This window comes from Actinia tenebrosa, unplaced genomic scaffold (genome assembly GCF_029948245.1).
Source record: "Actinia tenebrosa isolate PJP-AT-01 unplaced genomic scaffold, QUT_ActTen_1.0 PGA_scaffold2__45_contigs__length_23673736, whole genome shotgun sequence".
Classification (NCBI taxonomy): Eukaryota; Metazoa; Cnidaria; class Anthozoa; order Actiniaria; family Actiniidae; genus Actinia; species Actinia tenebrosa.
Window position 1 is genome coordinate 7,553,993 of NW_028292579.1, and position 23,401 is coordinate 7,577,393.

General features: G+C 33.9%; 1 long non-coding RNA gene across 1 annotated transcript; it reads left to right on the top strand.

Moving 5' to 3' along the window:
- The first annotated feature begins 21,244 nt into the window (after window positions 1-21,244).
- On the top strand, window positions 21,245-22,922 carry LOC148909128 (uncharacterized). The gene is made up of 3 exons (XR_016120560.1): window positions 21,245-22,108; window positions 22,336-22,390; window positions 22,555-22,922. It is a non-coding gene; the product is annotated as an uncharacterized LOC148909128 (long non-coding RNA).
- The last annotated feature ends 479 nt before the right edge of the window (window positions 22,923-23,401 follow it).

Here is a 23,401-nt window from a genome sequence, read left to right on the forward strand (position 1 = left end):
CCAAACATTGTGGGGCACCTGTAACCCATCATGCTTTACGGTCTCATATCGACAAGAAAAAGATGGCGGATGAGTAAAGGTGTGAAATGTCGACAAAATGGCCCTCTAGACACGGTAAGCAATATCTAGGAACTTTATAATCCACCATTTTTAAAAAGGGACATCCATATCTTACTTTCTAGATGTTATTTTGATGGAGTTCTTTGGTTTTTCGCTTAGTTTGAAAGCATTTTGTTGCACACGTGTGTTCGCTGTTCAGAGAAAAGTTGGCTAAACTGTCAGCTGGAAAAATACACGCTACGTTGCTTGTGACCTCATCTTTGCTGTCTTATCTTTCATAAATACTCGAATTTGAAGAGAATTTTGTGTATTTTGACAGTTTTGAGAATTTAAACACTGACGGCAGATTTTTCTGTGTTGTATGCGTTAATAATGGAGTTTATTTATGAGTGGGGAGGGGGGGAGGGGACTTAGTTCCTAGCTTTGCTGCCCATTATTTATTATATGATGTTCATTTTGAGAGTGGAAAAAAATAGGCTTATTTGAGCGAAAACGTGAGAAAATTACTTTCACTTACTGTGGGTGCACACAGTACTAGTGTAATGTCATTACAAAAGCACCAAATGTTTCTGGTTTTTCCCCAGTTTTCCAAATGTCATTTTTCAATTTTTTTACATAAATTGTTTTTGCAGTTGTTGATGTAACCCCTCTTCTGATATGTTGTGAAGCCAATCATGTTCTTTTTGCTTAGCAGAATGTTTTTGGAATGTTTTTTGAAGGCAATAACAACAGCCTTTTCTCTTTGGCTTCCATTTTGGAACCCCACTTTTTAAAATCTGCCACTGGTGTGGTTTGGTTTTTTTATGCATAAGGCATGTATATTCAGTGATGCAATACATAATGAGTCATATATTTTTGTTGTAATGGGGGTCTGTGTTTGGTGTTTGGGTCTGGGTCTTTCAAGCTGTGTTGGCTGGTGTCACTAAAATTGTGTCAGGATGCTTAAGGACAATGTTGTTAAAATTATGCATAATTTTTAATCTTTTCTTTTTTATCTTTTTGCAGTGAGATATTTTTATTGCTTGAACTGTGCTTTGGTAATGGCTGGCATGCTTTAACAAGTGTATTAATGTCAACAAGGAACAGGATAAAATCCATGGACTGATAAAGGTCATATGAGTTATTTTTTGTTGCAGTATGAATTACCTACTTTTACGTATGAGAGCTACTGTATCCAGACTGAGAACTTGGCAAGCTATTCAAAAAGTGAATTGGTTTTCCAGGTTTTATCATGTTATCCAAATTATACACAACATTCTTTGCTTTCCAAAACAAAGCTCTTGTATGAAAGTAATATATTCATAGCATAATATTTATGTGTGATTCATGGTTCCAACTCCAACAATTATGTTACCAGTGCATTTGTTTTCTCCACAAATATCTATTCAACCAAATATTCTACTCAAGGATGCTCACAGATTGCAAATTTGTCAATCCTAAAACAAACGATAATTGTATATTATAATGTAATTAATGCAATTTTGAGATGTTCTGTCAAAACCTTCAAACATTTTGGACATAGCAATGTTTACTACTAACTAATTGGGATGGAACCATAAATTCCATTAAGATAACTTGAACAGGAGAGAAAATCTGTAGGAAAAAATATTTTAACCCAAAAATTGAACCCCTTGGTAATAAGGAAAGCTTGAAAATTAAAATATTTTATTCCAAAATTATTTATATGACTCCAGTGAGGTAAACAAAGTGGCCTTCAGTATGGGTGTGTGTGTGTGTGCGAAATTCATGACAAGAAAATTTTGACACAATAAGACTTCAAGGGACAAATTTTTAAGGCTATGAAATATGCTGGCTTGTGAGATTTCTATCATTGAATTAGAGGTAAGTTTTAGAGTATAGAAAATCAGTTATGATTATCCAACTTCGATCTACTATACAAAGGGGTAAGTAAAAAGTACATGTATGAAAAAGTATTAATAGTAAGTTAGAGATTGAAATAAATTTTTCGAAGACCATTCCAATGCCTTTGCAAGAGAGAAAAAACCAAGAAAAACTTTTATACACCTTGAAAATTGTATTAAGTCATTTGCACTAACAATCACTTGACACTACCCCCTTAATATGAGCAGTTACGTCAAAATTAACACCAGAAAAGAGTACCTAGATAAGAGTAGGAATGCAAAGTTTCAGCGCAATGCCACAAATAATGGTACATTTTTTTTGGATTTTGTTACATAAACTGTAGGTCTGTTATGAAACTTAGGCTTCTTCCAATCAGAACTATACATGTATTTATAAATTTTAATATCTGATCCATATGATAGAATGTGAGTACTACTACAGTATTTCTGTACAGTTAGCCTTTAAGAAGCCAAATAAATATACTGTAGATTAATTAATTTTAGCACAGTTGTGTAATGTTTAATCACCTATAATTATGCAAGAAATGCTTTACTGCCTTAAAATATGAACAGTATTGATGTAAATTTGACTGCTTTACAAGGAAATGATACATAAAGTTTTATTATAATGCAAAATTACACTTTCGAATTTTATGATGACGTACCTGTGAAAACCAAGAAAAGGATGATTTGTTTGGACAAAATAAGACCAATTAGTTTTCATTGAAGATCTTTAAATGTGTATGATGAAATTTGTGTTAGATAATTGGCTGCATGGATTTTTTCTGTCTGCCATTGGTTTTCTCTGTTGTTTCTCCTTCATGGACCTCAATATCTGGTTCAATAGGTATTCTCGAGGATGTTTTCTCCTTGGTTTGCTTCTCATTGTTGTAGAATATCGAGTCAAAGAAGTCTGCAGTATGATCTGATAATAATATGTCTGCTAGGTTAGAAGGCAACAACGCAATGAGTCTGCCCATGTGATTCCTTATTGCGGTTACAAGGTAGAATTGGCTACATGGACTTGATCTGTTTAGTAATAGTTTCCTTTTGGTAGTAATTGTGGTACAAGTATCTTGAATCGTGACAATCGAATTTGCCTATGCGACCATACCATCACTAAAAAGGTATTCTACCCATCCTAGCACCATTCGAAAGTGTCGTCGTCAGCACCATTCAAAGATGGTTTGAATAACAGTACGGTATTCATTCACCAAAGTCTTCTATGAATATGATTGCAAATTACTCCTTAAAATTTCTTTGTTGTCAGTGCATACTGTACAAGTATTAGATAGAAATAGAAACCCTTATTTTGCAAAATTCAGGCTAGTCCCTTCAGAGGAAACATCTGTTATCAATAGGACCCCCTGTGTATCAGTGCTATGCTGCAATATGTATTTAGTGAGAGGTTGCAGTAATATCCAAAATGTCTTAGCAGGGATCATCAACTGCTGATGATGTAACATGCTTTCTTTTAATACGGTAGTGTATATGTACACTGTAAAGGTATAGACTAAGACTTCAAAGTTATATTTGCCAAACTAACATTCTACCAATACGCTATCGACAAACTACTGAACAGTCTACCTACAGTTTACATCCCACGAGGCTTAAAATGACATCATTGGTCAATATCTGGCCAGAATTGAAACTTGTCCACTTATTTTGATGTACAGTAATGCTGATCCAGAAACATGCCATAATGATCAGTGACTTACCATCGTCTTGATTTAAGCCCTGATTCCACCAACCTGTAGACAATACATGTGATAATTAGCTCTTTTACTTAGCAACTTGACACCTGTCTCACTGCGCACCACACTCTCATTGCCAGTTCATGCTTCTAACATCGACTACTTTAAATTTGGAGTCTTAGTCTGAACTTTCTATCATCCTATAATTGGTATTTTACATAGTTATTAGTCACATGTTTAACTCTTATGTATTAACACCTGTCTACAGTGAAATACTTACCTCTGGTGTACTCCTAGATTCAGTCAACACAGGATACAGGTAAATGATAATGGGATAGAAGGTGTAATAGCAAATATATATTGTTTCTTTTTGCTGCTTTTCTTGCAATCCTCATTTGAATTATTTTGCAGATTGATTTTTAGTTAATGTCATTAGACATTTCCAAAAAATAAATTTTATAACAGTTTTGCTTAAATTTGCTGTTTGTCAAGTTTGGCATTTTTCTTGAAATAAATTAAGATTTATGCATGTACAATATTGACCAGGACCTAGTTTAAAATATGACCACACAAACATCCATTAATTAAGTTGGTATCATGCATATCCAATCCTATAAATCATAAACCATGGATAACAGCCTAATATATTAAAATGATTCGCAGTGCGACTACTATGACTGAGGCCACCTAGACGAGAGAACCAAGTAAATGACAATGAAAATGAAAACAAATACATTAAACTTCAGGTAGTGGAGCCAGTGCATTGTCTTCATTCTACATTTTAATTGGCTCGCTGTCTTGGTGGCCCCAGTTGTAGTAGTCACACTGTAACAGGCCATTTGTTTTATGAAACCTCTTTACTACTACTACTACCAGAATGAGTGACAGATTTTCTTACTTTTTATTTTTTACTAATTTTGGGGAAAACCAGACAGTTGACAGTAATAATGAATAAACAAAAAAGCTTGCAAAGGATTCTGGTAGTGGTAGTAAAGATGCTTTAATGTAAGTGGCCTATTCATAATTATGACAATCGTAGTATAGGAATGATAACTGTTTATAAAAATATTTGAAAAGAGCATACCAAAAGTAAAAAAATGTTTTATTAATAGTATGAGTAATGCTCTAAAATGGCATGCAATTATTAGATTTAAGCACTATTGATTTTACTAAACAAGAACAAAATAAAATATAACAGTTTTGTTAAAGTCTATAAACCCCTTTAAATAATGTTTAAATTTGTAATTTATGATCAAAAGGCAGAACAAAGAAAAATGACTTAACTTAGTACTGTGGATAATATTTGGATTTTGTCAACTTTGAAGTTCACCTGTAACAATGCTTATGATGCAGCAATAATCAATTCTGCTGCTTTTCCACATTTATATCTTTCTTTCTGATAAAGTATTTTTCAGATATTTCTTTATTTTTTCACAAAGCTGTTACAGTATAAACTGTGAAGGATTGTAGGCATGCCTTATATCCTGTTTAGGTACTATAGCTCTGATGTAGCTAAGACTCAAAGGCTTTGAATGTGTTACAGGGAATCCCTGGTTTCTTCAGCTCTCTATTGTAGCAGTTGAATTTCAACTGAAGGAACTACTGACATTAAATATAGGTGCTTTACCTTTTTTTTAATTTCCCACTCGCTCTCACTCTGTCAAAAACCTATGAGGACAACATGTGACAATCCTCGATTACTACAGAAAGACTGAGGCAAGGGGGTGGTATATGAAAATATCTATATCTGCATCGGGATTTACATGTACAGTTAGCAAGTCAGTAGTTACAATATACAAAATAAGAAAGAGCATAATTCACTTTTCCTTGTGAATCTGGGACATAGATCAAAGCAATACTGTACAAGAAAAAAACCTATTTGTTGGCTTTACAAGAAGAAATTTAAAAATGGGGGGAATATGTCCCTGAATTAGCAAGACCACTGTGAGCAATAAATTCTGGAGAGGAGGCAGAAAGAGTAACTGGATAGTTATTGCTGTTGGAGGATTTAAAGAAATCACTGGATAATCTGTATCTAGAGTCCTGGAAGCTAAGACCAATATTTCTTTTCCTATTCTTGATGTCACTGGTAGCTGTCAGAGGATCTGATAAACTGACTGGCAAATCTATATCCAAAGATCAATAAAGAGCGACATCTTCATTCCCATTACGTAATGACACTGCTGTCAGAGGATCTCAGATCAAATAAAGTGACTGGCAAATCTATATCCAAAGATCAATAAAGAGCGACATCTTCATTCCCATTACTTAATGACACTGCTCTCAGAGGATCTCAGGTCAAATAAAGTGACTGGCAAATCTATATCCAAAGATCAATAAAGAGCGACATCTTCATTCCCATTACTTAATGACACTGCTGTCAGAGGATCTCAGATCAAATAAAGTGACTGGCAAATCTATATCCAAAGATCAATAAAGAAGAACATCTTCATTCCCATTACTTAATGACACTGCTCTCAGAGGATCTCAGGTCAAATAAAGTGACTGGCAAATCTATATCCAAAGATCAATAAAGAGCGACATCTTCATTCCCATTACTTAATGACACTGCTCTCAGAGGATCTCAGGTCAAATAAAGTGACTGGCAAATCTATATCCAAAGATCAATAAAGAGGGACATCTTCATTCCCATTGTGCATATGATGTTTTCAGCAACAGAAAGAGTAGTTGAAGACACAGTTTAGGAAGCGATACAGTATATGGCAAATCTACACCCAGAAAAACCCATTCTGTTACCATTACTGCTGGAGGACTAACAAAGTGACTGACAAACCTATATCAAAAGAACAAAGGAGATCACCATTTATATTCCCATTTCTCATATTGTAGTTCCAGGAGCTGGAGGAACAGTTGAAGACACCACTCTATGCTAAAGGATCTGGTAAAGTGACTGGTAAATCTACATCAAATAAGAATAAGAATAGAAAACAATATTTCTGTTGGACCCAATGTTGTTAAACTAAGACCAGCTGATGATATCATTTTGAAAAGTCTGATAAATTGGCCATCAATTCTACACCAGAGATCAGCAAAAACAAATATTTCTTTTGTCGTTACTTGGTGTTCCAAAAACAGAAAGGGAAGCTGATGACACTACCATCAGAGGATCTGATGAAGTGACTGGCAAAGTCTACTACACCTCAAGATATCAGGGAAGTTTCCATTCCTATTGCTTGCTTCTTCCAGGAATAGGAAGAGCAGCTGAACACATAACGATTTTTCAAATGCTAAAGCAAGTAACCCATGAACCACATGATGTACAGTAGCATAATGGCTCTAATCTACAGAAGCAGCCTCTGTTGCAAAGCTGCATAATTCAACCACTTCTTTCCTTTATATTCTTTTCTTTTTTTAAAAGAAGCTGATTAATCACTTGTATTAATGTTTGGAAGTCAAATTGGATGGGAAGCTGACAATTTGAGAGTAATTTACTGGAGTATGATGCCAAAATAGGCTAGATGAAAAGTTACAGAGTTCTTTTGCAGAGATAAGAAAGATGGATCTTAGTACAAGGCAGATTACATGTAATGCTGCTACCTCTTGAACGCTTACTCAAAGACAACCACAGTACCTATCTCTGTTGCAAAAGATACAGAATTTTGAGAGGTGAGAAAAGCTGTTCCAGAAGTGCTAGAAGGTAAAGCAAGGGCTCCATGAAGAAGACCCAGTTGAAAACAAACCAGTGCAGCTCAAGAGCTTAGCTACCAAGATGAAGAGCAGCTGTGACTGAAGGGGCTCCTCAGACAGTCATTCCCTCAAGCTCTATATGAAGACCATGTGGTTTTTGTTCATTTAACACTTTTGCTTGAGGACCTTCCAAGAACACTGCGATATGTGTATTGAAGATCCCACATTTGCTGTAGATGATAATGGTGTACAAACCATTATATTTGAAAAGAAATCCCACCACCACTCATAAACAAGGATTGCATAAGAAACGAAGAGTTGATCAGCCCACAAAGTTTGCAACCAGTGATGAAAAGTGTCCTATTGAAAGCTTGTTGTCTAACAATGTGGAATCAAACATTCTGTTTAATCTTGCTGCAAATGGGCATCCAAAGGCACAAGTGTGATACGAACAACAGAGAATGGAACTCAACCACATTATACATTTATGAATACTGTGACAAGCCAAGCAGAAATACGAAAGGAAAATGCTCACAAATCGCAGTGCCTGCAAGACTGTCAGTGAAGAAGCTACAAGCTGCAAGTCAATCCTGGTCTGAGATCATTGGTATGACTGGTCATACAAATGAGAGGATTGCTTACACATTATAACAAAGAGATGATATATCTCTTTGATTATTAGAAGAGCCTGGAAAAAGCAGCTTACTACACCAACAGCTGTTAAGAGGAATATCAAACTGCACAGCAATCTCAAACACTTTGATGATGAATGAAGATGGTTTGTATGTGATATTAGGGATAAATATTACTCCTGATATTTCATAATTGTCAATAATTTTGCTCCCTTACAGGCAAGTGAAATTACATAATATAATTTGTAAATATCACTTGTGGTATTTATCTTAAATATCACTACAAACCCATACTATCATCAATTTTGATGATCATATAAATGATAATGATATTTAAAATTATTGAATGTGTTTTATGAATTTTGAATGCAATAACTCTTTGAAAGTTTAATGTAGTCTTAAATAATAATATGTTAAATGAATAAGTCACCCAATTTATTTAATTTTCTAAATGACCATACTAGTGTACTCAAACTGTCATTGAAATATAAAAGATCCTATTATGCAAATAACTAAAAATAGACATGCAATACAAAAATTATGATGATTGAAGTAAGATTGTCTCATATGAAAAACTGTTGAACTGTCTTTATAAAAGGCACATCACACATCAGCATATACCAGAAGTTTATATTGTATAAAGCCATCACAGTTTATTGTGCAACTCACTATTGTACATTGTACAAGATACAAAACAGTACAGAAATGTATCAAGTATATTAGAATCATCCAAATATGATGGACTTGATGCAACTCACTATTGTGCATTGTACAAGATACAAAACAATACAGAAATGTATCAAGTATATTAGAATCATCCAAATATGATGGACTTGATGCAACTCACTATTGAACATTGTACAAGATACAAAACAAGACAGAAATCTGTCAAGTATATTAGAATCATCCAAATATGATGGACTTGATGCAACTCACTATTGAATATTGTACAAGATACAGAACAAGACAGGAATGTGTCAAGTATATTAGAATCGTCCAAATATGATGGACTTGATGCAACTCACTATTGAATATTGTACAAGATACAGAACAAGACAGGAATGTGTCAAGTATATTAGAATCATCCAAATATGATGGACTTGATGCAACTCACTATTGAATATTGTACAAGATACAGAACAAGACAGGAATGTGTCAAGTAAATTAGAATCGTCCAAATATGATGGACTTGATGCAACTCACTATTGAATATTGTACAAGGTGCAGAACAAGACAGGAATCTGTCAAGTATATTAGAATCATCCAAATATGATGATCTTGGTGCAACTCACTATTGAACATTGTACAAGATACAGAACAAGACAGGAATGTGTCAAGTATATTAGAATCATCCAAATATGATGATCTTGGTGCAACTCACTATTGAACATTGTACAAGATGCAGAACAAGACAGGAATGTGTCAAGTATATTAGAATCATCCAAACATGATGGACTTGATGCAACTCACTATTGAATATTGTACAAGATACAGAACAAGACAGGAATGTGTCAAGTATATTAAAATCATCCAAATATGATGATCTTGGTGCAACTCACTATTGAACATTGTACAAGATACAGAACAAGACAGGAATGTGTCAAGTATATTAGAATCATCCAAATATGATGGACTTTATGCAACTCACTATTGAATATTGTACAAGATACAGAACAAGACAGGAATGTGTCAAGTATATTAGAATTATCCAAATATGATGGACTTATTGCTACTCGCTATGGAACATTGTACATTACATTGCAAGTTTTAAGTAAGATGATACTTTCTTCCAAGAATGAATGTTGGTTTTCCACTGTCAATTTGATTGATTGGACAACTTTTGGTCTTACCTAGTTACAATCCAGTGATGATTCATGATGATGAAGATGATGTTCAAAGATTGGTGCTCAAAATTCATTGAAATGGAAGACAGTGCTGGTAGCACCCTTGGTTTTTAGGGACCAACACGAGCTAGGGTAAACAACCCCTGGGGAGTGCCTTATTAACTATTTGAAGGAATGTTACTGGCACTGTCTGAACTGCTTTGGTTGGAAAGTTACAGATTTCCTGGATAATCTCAAATGGAAGATTATCAAAGAGATGGTCACCTTTTATTCATTAAAAGTTCATGGCTTTACTAGTTACCTTACTGGCTTTGGGATATGGGACTGTAGCCAATGTATGTATTGTCAGCATCTCAAGAGGGCCAATACTTGGACAGAGGAAACTAACATAAGGTTATTCAAGCTGTTTCAATGGTGTGCTAAAGCCATAGTAAAGGTTATTTGGCTGCAATATTCTTTGGCCAATAACCTTTTAAAAAGCAAGTGACAGCAGAAAAAAGCCATAAATAATGGCAGTATTTAACAACATGAAAAATATAATCTATATACTAAAGTACACTGTAGTATGGTCATTTTAATCCCTTATTATCTCTAATCTAAAAACATGAAATATTTCTATCCATGTAATGTTCTATTTGTGAGCAAAACTAAGTCTCTAACTGGTTTTCTTTAGTAGCAGCCAATGAGTCGCTTATAGGATTACTGATAATATTTTTCCGTCATTAATTTCATAATCTAAATCAGTTAGTCTGTAATACACAGATCCTCAGGGGTACACAGAAGGCAGTGCATTTCATCAAATGGATGACTAAAAGTCAACCAAAAAAAGAAAACTTAAAGCTCAATGTCTTCATGCACATGCAAGCACTTTCTGTTTCTTTTGGGCAACAAGTTATATATAATACTTGATAACTTGATCTGTCATCTCTTCTTGGGTTTTATGGATGTATATTTTTATGTTTCTACAGTTCTGCCTTTGAGTAAAAAAATTGTTATTAAAACTTAAAACTATGAAGACAAGCAAAAGAATTCTCAAAAATTGTTTCAATGATATAGCATAAATTTTCTAATATAAACATGTATCATTAACATAAGTATACAATAATAGAAAATAACTTTTGTATGAATTCACCTTTAACAAGAGTTTGTACAGTAATCTATAATGCAGAAAATCTTGTGAAATATCAGACTTTCATGGTTTATAATAATAATGGTGATGATAACAACTATATTTCAATGGAGTTTAACAGCCGTTACTAAAATAGATAATCTTCAGGTGACCCTCGTATATGATGTAAAAAAAGCTATTTGTGCAGCATATTTATTCAACATCATTATGCTAGGATTTGCTATTACACCTTCTATCCCATTATCATTTACCCGTATCCTGTATTGATTAAATCCAGAAGTACACCAGAGGTAAGTATTTCACTGTAGACAGGTATTAGTACATAAGAGTTCAACATGTGACTAATAACAATGTAAAATACCAATCATAGGAGGATAGAAAGGTCAGACTAAGACCCCTAATTTGTAGTAGGCAATGTTAAAAGGATAAAGTGGCAGTGTAGGTAGAGAGTGTGGTGTGCAGTGAGACAGGTGTCAAGCTGCTATGTAAAGGAGCGTAACAGTGGGCAATTATTATCTGGAATACCAACCACAGATTGGTTGGTAATCTTAAAACCAAGCATACTGCAACATATGGTGGATTGTCATTGAGAGAGACTGTTATTTATCATCATACAATCTTCTATTCTTTAGGTTTGAGTAGGGAGGTGTGAGGGAGATGAAAATGAAAGTGAATAAATTAACTAGTTTTCACACCTTCACATTCCATATGCCTCAAAGATAATCACTCAGACTGGATCATATGTGGGTTGAGTTGGTTTGATGTGTTGTTCTCTCTCCTTGCTACAAGGGTTTTCTCTGTGAGTTGAGTGTCGTATGTTGTAAAATATTATAGAATTTAGGTAGTAGTGTGTGTGGAGGGAACCTCATGGAAGAGCCCTATATAAGGAGTGATGGTTGTAAAATATATGACTCATTGTAGTAAGCAGAAAAGGTTGCCCAAACTTAATTAGCTTCCTGTGATTCATTCACATGGTAGTATTTGATTGAGATGCAATTATTCGTAATACTAAAATAAAGAACTTGTACCACAAACTGCCTTACTATTTGCCATGATCCATTTGGTTTTGCTACTGTGTAATTGATATGGAAAACTATTATTGTTGTAAATAATCAACTTATTTAGCATTTATAAAATGGTTCTTATTTCCATGGGTGCACATTCAAATTTTGACCGAGTAATTAAATACTTGAATAATGTAGACAGCGAATAATTATTTCATAAGTCACAGCATTGTTCAAAACATTCAATCACAATAAGCCTTTTCATAGCGAATCGATTCCACTGCCCATGCGATTTTATCCTGAATTTCTCACCTTCTTTTGTTTAATTAAGAACAAAAGAAGGTTTAGACAAAAGAAGGTGAGAAATTTGGGATAAATCGCATGCGCAGTGGAATCGATTCTTAAACTATGAAAAGGTTTATTGTGATGAACTTTTTCTATTTATTAACATGATTTAATTTATTGTTCATTGCTTCTTCTAATATGTCAGATTTATAATTTTATAATTTTTTTTATTAATGAAAAGTAGTCAGTAGGCCACTAGTACATAGCAAACAACACATAATGGAAAGGCAGTCATAATTATAGCAGGGGTAGATTCAGGGGGTGTGCTGTTATGCACCCGACATCCCCCTTATTCCGTAATTACTCATAATATCTTTATATGCATTTCTTCATTTGGGAAACCCCCCTAACGAATTCTTGGATCCACCCCGGTATAGCTTAGTGATCATCATAGATTACAGTTACATATCAGTGCATAAAAGACACACAAGGTGAGTTTAATTCAAAAATACAAGCAATTTCAGAGAAATTCGAAATTTATTCAGCATGCTACAATGAACTTGGCCTGGATCACCTTATATACCCTATGTAAATAATTTTTATAAATCAAATGCTACTTAGTAGAGGCTCTGCACCATCTTGTGCCGGCAGCCATAATAAAGTTAGGACTGCCTGTGGCTAGATGGCAAAACAAGAAAATCCATTTGCCATCAGGAATTGAATTCTTTCTTATGTAAAGCGATCTTTTTGTCCATCAATATTAAAAAAATAATGATAGTAAATTTGATTAACTTGGCTCGTAGGCTCTCATGTATAGGGGAAACAGAAGGTAAGTCATTAATATTACATATTCCTTACACAAAAAGTTGCTCTTGCATTTCAGCTGTGTATATGCTTGGCCTTTTGTGGACGGAGGGATCCGGCGCTAAAGTCACAGATCGCGCCGGATCGCTTTCACAGGTTGAGCCTTGTATTGGTGTGGGTTTTGCATTTTATTAGGTTTCAATTTTATTAGGTTTCAATTTTTAAGATTTAGATTCTATTACCATTTTAGAATACTTTTATATATATATATATGTAAATAAATATTTAATATATAGAGAGTGAGTTAGAGTAAGAGTGTGTGTGTGAGAGAGAGAGTGTTAGATATTGATTTTTCTTTTATAGAGGGCCACAGGTTTGTCAGTTTTTAGTACTGTTACGTGTTTACCCTCTTTAAGTGGAGTTTATTGATTGATTGATTGATTGATTGATTGATATGCTAGACTTTGAAAATTCGTTTCTAATAATGAACGTTTGAATCCAATGATGAAATCAAGAATCCAAAAGTAAAGTCATTAAGGACCTCTACGTGTTCACGCTTGAGGTGGTTTGACTGTAAAGCTATTTTTAGAATCTGCTTGCTGCACTATAACTGTGAGCATGCTGTTGCATTGCTAGTTATGATGACTTTATGATGACTTTCTACCCCGTGTAGCTAATCTTTGGCACATAGTAGTAATTGGGGCTAATTGAAAATGAAGTGTGTTTATTTGTGAAGGGACAAAATAGTTCATTGGATTTTTATTGGCATTTTCAGTCTCATGGTTCTCACAGATCTCTCCTGTTCAGGTTGTCATTATGATGTGCCTTATTTAGATTTTATTGATTTATTTTTTATCAACAAGTAATAAAGCTGGTGCCAGGCAGCCATAAAAACCCTTTCACCTCCCCCACCCCTCGCCCCCCTAGGCCCATACATTTTCCCAGTAATTATTGAGAAATAAAAATATTAAAACAAGGGGGGAGGGGTGAATTACACATACCAATCATTACATTCGTTTGAGGCATGCTGCAAATGACTTAGGTTACTTGGTAATATTCTGAAAATGTTGAAAAGTTATGAAGTTATGGTTCATGTTACAGCAATGGGCCTTATCATAAACTTTATCCTACATATCCATCCTACCCTGTGTAATGAATAGCAACCAACCACATGAAATTTTCCTCAATAATCAAATGAAATAATTATTGAGCAGCTTGCACATTTTGTTTGTCTTTGCATACTATTGAACCAAAAACGAAAAGTTGTGACAAAGAAGCTACAAAAAGAGATCAACTTGCTAAAACTCTTCTGTATTAAATGGATAAAACACTACAGTTATGATCATGATTATCAAGACCAATTAAAGTCCAAGCTTTGCCAGCATGCCTCAAACGAATGACCTCAAACACCATACACACACACACACACACACTTTGCGTTGTCTGTTCTTGATTTGATTTCAGAGATAAAGTTAAACCCAGTTGTAATTGACCAAGGTTTAGAGGGATTTTACTTCATAATAAGACTCTTACTCTGTTTTTCTCCTTGCTACTATTATGAAGTATGTTATCAATGCATGATTTTTCCTAGATTTCCTAGCATATTGCTAGATAATGCCATTGAAAACCTCAAGTAAAATCCCTCTTATTACAGATTGTAATTTTTGGAAAAGTTTTTCATGTAATTTGAAATTGATGTTTTAGCAAACTCATTTGATTACAAATTGAAACGCTAACAAATACTTTAAAGTTTACAAGTTTTGAAATCAAAGTATATTCTTAATAACATGAAAAGCCTATGCATATACATTTCGAGATCAAGGTTATACTTGAAAAAATTAAAAAAATCCATGGTCAATTACAACTGGGTTTAACTCACAAAGGGGGGAGGGGATAAACAGTATATTGGGGGGGGGGGGGGGGGTGAAGTCTTATACTGGGGGGAGGGGACTACTTGCATTGGGGGGAGGGAATGCTTGTAAGGGGGGAGGGTACTCTATAGGGAGGGAGGGGACATTGTGTTATATTTTTTGTGTATAAATAACATATACTTTGTGTATTTTCAGGCAGTGTGACTTGGCATTATAAGGTAAGCATCTTGGTTTTTGACTTAGAATTTTCTAGGAGTCTGGAAACAAGTGGGCACTTAGGATATTTTTGGTAAGTTGCCAAAATAGACTTAGAAAGTTTTTCACCTTTTTAGTTGTCTGATGTTATTAGTTGTGTATTGTGTTTGAAATAAAGTCTTGATTTGGACTTAGTGGTTTTCCTTTGTTTTTAATGTATTCCATCTTTACCCTCTCCACGCCCTTTTTGGACTTGTTAAAAAATACCTCCCTGAGGTCCCACCAGCACCAAGTCTCACTACCCCGGTAGACCAGGACCAGGCAGCACTTACTGTCCCGACAAGAGCCATCTTATGAAACCACAACCAGTTGGCTGCTCTGATGGTGAACACTATCGATAGGGATATCAGACTTCTGACCCCCTACAGACTCGTGAGAGTACCTTGATGGCAAGCCAGCCTTTATAAAAAGATTAGTGCAAGTAGGAGACTTATAAGATAACCATACCCCACTACTCATAGGTTTTACTGCACAACAGTGATGTATATAATATAGAGTGATGTAATCAATAGACTCAAGGCGGTATTCAGACTTCCATAAAGTGTATGTGATTATCAAGACTGGTTTGTGAAGACTAAAATAACAAAGTTTCTAGGCTACTAACTTGTGAAAAATGAGCTGGGTCTATCCCGAAAAGGAAACTACCACCATGTAATTTAATATGAAAAGCTAACTTGGGCTCTTTACTCTTGAATAATAAATTTATTTAAGTTTCCCTAGAGGACTAAGACCTATAATGTTTTCAATTAAATATTAATGTATTTTGAGTCCGCTGAGGGACTGGGTCTATAATTTATTCAACATTTCATATTAATATATTCACTAAATACTGAGGGACTGGGTCTATAATTTATTTAACATTCCATATTAATATCACTAAATGCTGAGGGACTGGGTTTATAATTTATTCAACATTTCATATTAATATATTCACTAAATGCTGAGGGACTGGGTTTATAATTTATTCAACATTTCATATTAATATATTCACCACATGCTGAGGGACTGGGTCAATAATTTATTCAACATTTAATATTAATATATTCACTAAATGCTGAGGGACTAGGGTCTAAATATTGATTTATGCAAGGTTTTCTAAGGGGATTAGTTATTATCTTCATCTTGTATAATCCATATGACTTTGCTGTTAAGGTGTATGGATCAAATTTCTTTCACGTACTAAATCAAGTGAGATGGTTGAGACTAATTCACTCAGTATTTGTTTATTTTTATGCTGTTACAGGTCAAAAGTGGATTTTGTAGTCCAGGTAAATAGCTGGCAAAGTACTTGTAGCTGTATTTTTAAAGGTCAAATAAGGTTTACCAATAGATGTAGGAATAAAGTACTTATATTACATGGAATAAAAAAATGTAATATATTTTACTTCAATCAAGCAGGAAGTGATTGCTCACACTCCTGTCTGATGAAAGTGCTTAACAGCAAATTCAATTGGAATTTAGAAAGATATGAAATCCACTCCTTGATTTCTAAGGGACAAGACCTATAGTTATTATTAGACAGTTTTGTTTAAGTCTTTTGCAGTGCATCCATCCCAACCAAGGTCATGTGTAATAAACAAAATTTTGGAAAAATAATTATGTCAAATTTGGACCGATTCGAATAAATATTTTCTAGATTAGCCTTGGGTGACATACTTGCACTGTAATCTTTACTAGTCAGTTTACTATCAAGTTATTTAAGGGGGAGTCCTATCCTAGTTTAATATTTTAGCATTACTGTTTACCTTGTATTTGAACTGTTCCTAAGTTTATCAAGTTATATCTTTTTCCTACACTTAGTTTTTTCACCAGCAAAAAACTTCTCAACAGACGTAAAAGTGTCAGAATGATTGAAAAATCAAATTGCAATATTATGAGGGCATTTCATGCGTAAATTTTAAAGCAACTACATGTATCAAATTAAACTGTGTTTAGTTTGATTCCACAACAAAATTTTCCTGACATTTTGATTATCTGTGAATGTTTAATTTGCCAAGTATTTGTTTTCTATATATTTTGGACAGCTTGTGCATATAATACAAGTGCTTTGGACAACTCATAGTAAAACAACTCTTGGTTTTACTTGTAATAATATTTTCATTTCATTCAAGTGTATTAATTTGTTTTTTGATTGCGAGGTATGGTGTTTCAATGCCATTCTTTGATGGCTCACCTTGTCCTCTATTCATTCATTTTTCATTGCACAATTGCCTTGTTTGGCTTGTAATAATTTATTTCTTTGCACTTTTGGTATATTAATATAATTTCATGATTCTGCACAGCTGAATTTGTAGTAAATACTCTAGTAATCAATTATTTTTGCTCAATTCTTGGTGGACCCAGTTGTTTGTTGTTTCAATTTCAATTTAAAATAATTTTTGCAACATTCACAGTTTGTAAAGGTGATACATATATGGCCAGTAGTTGCTTTTTCGAATTTTTTAATCCCTCAAGGTAGTGATTATGGCTCACTTTCAATCATACTTCAATTGATTCATTGATTTGGATTAAATTGAATACTTGCACTTTGAATTTTTGCAATATGTATTTTTGGTGAATCTTGTCAAAAAATAATAATTAAATTTGAATCATTTTTTGGCTTTTGCCAAAAAATATTTTTGTGTTATAACAGATTTGAGTAAGACCTCAGTTTCCATAGGAAAATTTTTAATAGTCTTGTATACCAAATGGTTTTGTAATTGTGTTTGTCAAATATACTACTGTAGGATGCCAGGTCCTTTTTATTAACAATATTCTTAGTTCAATTTTTTTGATCCTTAATGCATAGTTATTTGTTTAATGTTTTGTTCTTTCCTTTTTTCTGCTTCTTTTCTTTTCTTCTAATTTTCACACGTAGTGATTCATGTAATTTTTATTTGATTTGTAAATATTTATAGTGAGGACCAGTATTAAATAAGTTTAGCAGTATTTAAGTTTTGAGATGAAACTGAGGTCTTTTTTGCTGGTGAAAAAACTTATCAAATTACAATCCTATGATAGAACCTGGTGTATCAGTCTAGCCGAACATCATTAACGCAAGATTAGGTCACCTAGAAATGATTCAACATCTAGTCTTCCCAGCTTGATAATCTACTTGTATGAAAGTCTGAATGGTGTCTTATGCGCGTCTATTGAGCACACCACCCCAAAGTTATCACTGCTGTACACACCCATGAATAGTGAGGTACGATTATCTCTGCTCCTACTCACACTAACCTTCACAGTGGCCAGCAATCACCATCAGCGCACTCCCATGAAATCTGCAGAGAGCCATTACCTGGTATCCTTACCGACAACCTTCACCTTCAGAGCAGTCCTCTGATTATGGCCTCAAGGTTAGACTCTGCCAAGAGCAGCAATAGTGTACCACCTTTTAATGGTTTCCTGGCCTGGTGGGGCAGCTTCTGTTAGGTGCTGGTAGGACCTCGTGGGAGGTATCAAGTGTATTTCATTTTTCTGGTGTACAATAAATGATAATAATATTAGATATAGGAGAGTGTTTCTTACTAGTGAAGGGTTCTCAGTAGAGTTTTCAACAAACATAAATTCAGTAGCCAGTATGAAATATTCCTTTGATTTGATCAACCAAGAATTTTGTCATATGTAATTGTAACTCTACTGAGAACTCTTGACTAGTCTGTTAATTGTGTTGATGTAATGATTTTGTATAGTTATCTTTGGATCAATGTCCAATTGAATTTGAGTTTCCTAGTGAAACACTCTCCTATATCTAATATCTGTGGCTAGAGGACTGGTAATAATTAACCTACTTCATAATGACATCACAAGTAAACAATTAGTCAAATGGGAGACAAATTACGAAAATGAAATTTGGATAGGTTTTTTTTAACTTGAAAAAATGTAAATAAGAATTAGTCATTAAATTTGGTGTCTCATTAACATTCCAGTTAGTTTTGTTTGGTAATGTCATTATGAAATAGGGTCACTAACAAAAGTTTTGTTTTGAAATATTAGATATCTTATTGAATCTTCTTTTTTGTTTTATATACTATGTTATCAATTAATATCAATAACTTAATCTTGATTTGTGGTCTTGAAATTTAGGAAATATGATTTTTTGCAAAGCTTAACAACTTCTAAAAATATGATGAAACAAATTGATTTTGAAATTGTTTTCCCCCGTTACTTTCATTTTTTCTTCTTATTCATAATGTAGCCAGTCCTCTAGCCCAGTGTTTTTTTTCATTTGTAGAGAATTCTTAAATTGCTTGAAAATTCTAGTTTTTTTTTTTTTTAGAATTTGGATTCTTTGGAAATTCCAACATATAACCAATGATATGTTTTAAGGTTTAAAATTTCCCATAGATAGCCATTATTCTTCATCATTCCATGGAAAGGTTTCTGACTTTTGGAATTTTCTAGACAGCAAGTATTTCTTTCATGTTTCCAGATAAATTATGTTGGAATTTCCTAGAATATCTTGATTTTACCATAGATTGACTTTTTTGTTGTTTAAATTTCTAGATAAACCTATTTTGATTATTTTAAATGCCAATTTTTTTGAATATTATTGTTGAAACCTTTTTGATTTTGGAAATTTTAGATATTCCTAATCTTTTTATTTAATCCCTAGATATTACTAGATATAATAATTTCCTGTTTTATTTTTGTTGTCAGCATATGGAGCTTCTTATCTTCAGTACTGATTGACTGGAACTTGATGGTGCTTCATCTCTTGATGGTGCTGCATCATCTGACAAGACTTTGCAGTACAACAGCTTGGTTGATGTGAGTACATGTATAACAGAACTATGACATCTGCAAAGACAGAATGGTGTAATGATTAAATTACTGAAAACTGAATATCAAGGTAAAATCTAAATGTTGCTTTCTCATGAAACACCATGGATAGTACAAGTGAGTGTGTTTTCAAAGAAAATACAAGTGAAGTGACATTTTCCATGGTATACCATTCAAAACAATAGGCCTTTTCTGAGTCTCATAAACAGGATGCATTGTGGTCTAGCTTTGGTATGAATGACACCATATAAGGCATGATGAACAAAAGATGTTTGTAATGAAGCTAGATCACAATGCACAATGTTTGCTATCTCAGCAAAGGTCTATTGTATGACTAGCTTGCATCTAATAGATCAACTTACATGTTTGTCATGCACAGGCTGGCCAGAGCTTGGCAGCATCAATACATTCACATGTGGGCTTGACTAGTGTGGCTGACAAGCTGATGAAAAAAAATACATAACAAATACCATTAAACAACATGTCTTAGATGTATTAGTTTGGTTTATTAGCAAAAATATTGGGGGTGAGGGGTGGGGTGAAAAACAACTGATCAAGTACTTAGTCACAACAGTTTCAAACCCTGAAATATTTATGCCTTTGTAGTAAAATGTATTAATACATACCTGATAATCAACAATAAGCTGCTCCTTAGAATGTTGTGAAGAATCCAAAGACACTGACCAAAGCTTGACAGCATCAATACTGTACATTCAAATGTAGCTTGACTAAAGTGGCTGACAAGCTGATGAAAACAAACAACAAATACTGATAAACAATCTGTTTTAAGATGTACTGTTTGGATTAAAAACAAAGATGTAACCTTATCATCATATGGTAATTAAGTACTAAGTCATTGACTTTGAAAGGACTGATATACAGAGATGCAAAAACATTGTTGGGTTCAAAAGAAGATTGAAATGACTGAAAAGTACTGTATTTTGGGAATGATATGGTAATATACTTTTGATGCATTTAATTTAAGATACAGTCAAGATGTTTTGCTTATAGAAATTGAGAGAATACCGTGTAAGTAATATATACAATGTAAGCAAGAAGCTAATCTTGGACAAGCAACATGCAAGCCATTATGAAGCCCATACAGATCGGTTGTGAATATTCTATAATTATTGTCTAACGGGGTGTGGTCAAGATTTTCCAAAGGGGGGCCCAAGTTCAAAAAATCCACCATTTTGTTTGGTGCCCTGAAACGTTGAACCAAAAAAAAAAACCGTCATTATGTATCTCGTTGAATCGTTTTATTTTGCAAAAACTTAGAAAATGAATTACAACTACCATATGAATTCTAAAAAGCTGCCATTTTGTTGCCACGAGGAGGGTGGTGGGGGGGGGGTGGGGGGGTCGTGCCCCCTGTCTATGCCAGTGGTCTATCAAATGTCTAGGAGTATAATTTCATGACATACTAAAAATTTTTGGAGTGAGTTTGACAGAGAAAATGTATGTTAAAGTGTAATGTAAATGAGAATGGCAGACTAGCTATGGCTGAGTGTTTTCTATTGTATTTTTACTCATTAAATATTCATGATATAAAATATTTAAATTTTTATCTACTTCCCATGCAATTTTTTGAACCCAACAATGATTTTACATTAAGGTATACACTTATTTCAATTAAGTTAGTCACCTGAAAAGCTATAAAGCTGAGGCCAACAAGGATTATGGGTAGATTCATTTTTCATGTTCAACCCCTTGATAACTGTTCATGGACTTGCGAATTTTTTACCGGTTACAGTCTCACCTCTTCTGAGCATCATTGAGCTGCAGTTTGTATTAAAAAAGCTTTGTATATATATGCTTTTTTGATATGACAAGTTTCCCATGATGCTCAGTGATCTCAGCTTTCTAGGTTTTTGGTGACTAACTTTATTGAAATAAGTGTATATGCCCAACATAATGAATTAATACATACCTCTAATGATCAGTACCCCTTGGAATGTGGTCATATTGCTATGAAGGTCATAGGGTCATCACCAGGTTACCACATCAATTATCATCTTGATAATGAGGTCAATACTCATACATTAAGGTGAGTCCATATTGTTATTAAAGTCTTTTGCTTCTTGTTTTAGTGCAGTTAATCCATCATTACGAGATTGACACTGAACTTTACCATTTTTAGCTTGCTGGTTGGCGTGCATATATTGGTTAGAGTCAAGGTGCAGTGTGGCTATCAGACTCAGATGTCAAGAAGTGACGGCCATCTTGTTACAGGCTCACTGAACGGTTTTATGAAGAAATGTACATGATTTTTTTTTCGACTGCAAAACAAAAAGAATAGAGATTAAGACATTAATATTTAGGATTTAGGGAGGAATTGTTTGAAACTTTTACGAAAAACAAGTTTCGTACCAACGTTAAAAAACCAATTTTCAAAGTTGAAAAATAAATTCTTAAGCTAAGTTTGCAAACCGTTTCAAAACTTACTAAGATTGTTTATTTATGACAAATATCATTGTTTCTTGCAGAAAAAGTTGAATTTTCAGGGTTCAAAGTTAACACGTGTTATGGCGGACGAAGCCGGTGAGTCGAACATTTGAAATCTACAAACTCGTCAAAAATACACCAAACTTAATAGAGACGCAGAAAAAACGATCTAATTCTTACCTTTCATAGTTCTCGTGTACTTGTTTCTCTGTTAGGTCCAGCGCGAGCTAATAACCATCTTTGTTCTTGTACAATTTCAGCCAAAAAGCCCATCATGTATTTGCACCCGTTGAAACACATCCACAACGAACAGCAGCGTGCAACAAATGAAGAGGTGACATGCTCAGGGACTGGATACTAGCATTTTACACAGGGATCCCGCAAAAACCGGACTTTTTGGCAAAAAAATAAGGAAAATTTGGCAGTTTTTGAGCAATATTTTTTGCCCAAAACCTGTAAAATGGATAGAAAATACTATTTTGATACTCAACGGATTCTAAAACTGCCTAAAAGGGCTTGTTTTAGGCAAAAAAATAAAAATATGTTAATTAGTCACGTGATGCGTCACGTGACCCCAATTTTTGGTATTTCTTGGTCGTTTTTTCACTTTCGTTTAAAAGAAAAAAAATTCAGGGGGTTTGAGTTCGTTTTACTTTTCTGTAATTTTATCAATTAACGCAGATTGTAATAAAAGAACATTGAACTTTTATTGTCTGATGTATTGTCTTTGACCCATTATTGTTGGACACCCTTGAAAACAGAAAACGAGAAAAATAAAACAACATTCTGAAAAATGCCTTTATTATTGAGACACTTGACCAGAAGTGATAAAGTATACCCGGAGACAATAATGAACAAAGATTTCAAGACTCGTGCAGCATCAACATTTTTTATTACACTTTGAACTATGAAGTTTATTAACTCTTGACAATCGCGTCAATTCAAATGTACTTGAGAAATATGATGATTAACCCTATTAACTTTTGAGACAGTACGACTGCAGTTTTGAAAGTAATTTATTGATAGCGTGACTGCAGTGATCAAGACTCTAGTTGAGTCAAAAGCTCGACAAATTGCTTTCCAAGCCAAGTCGTATGTGTCCCAAAA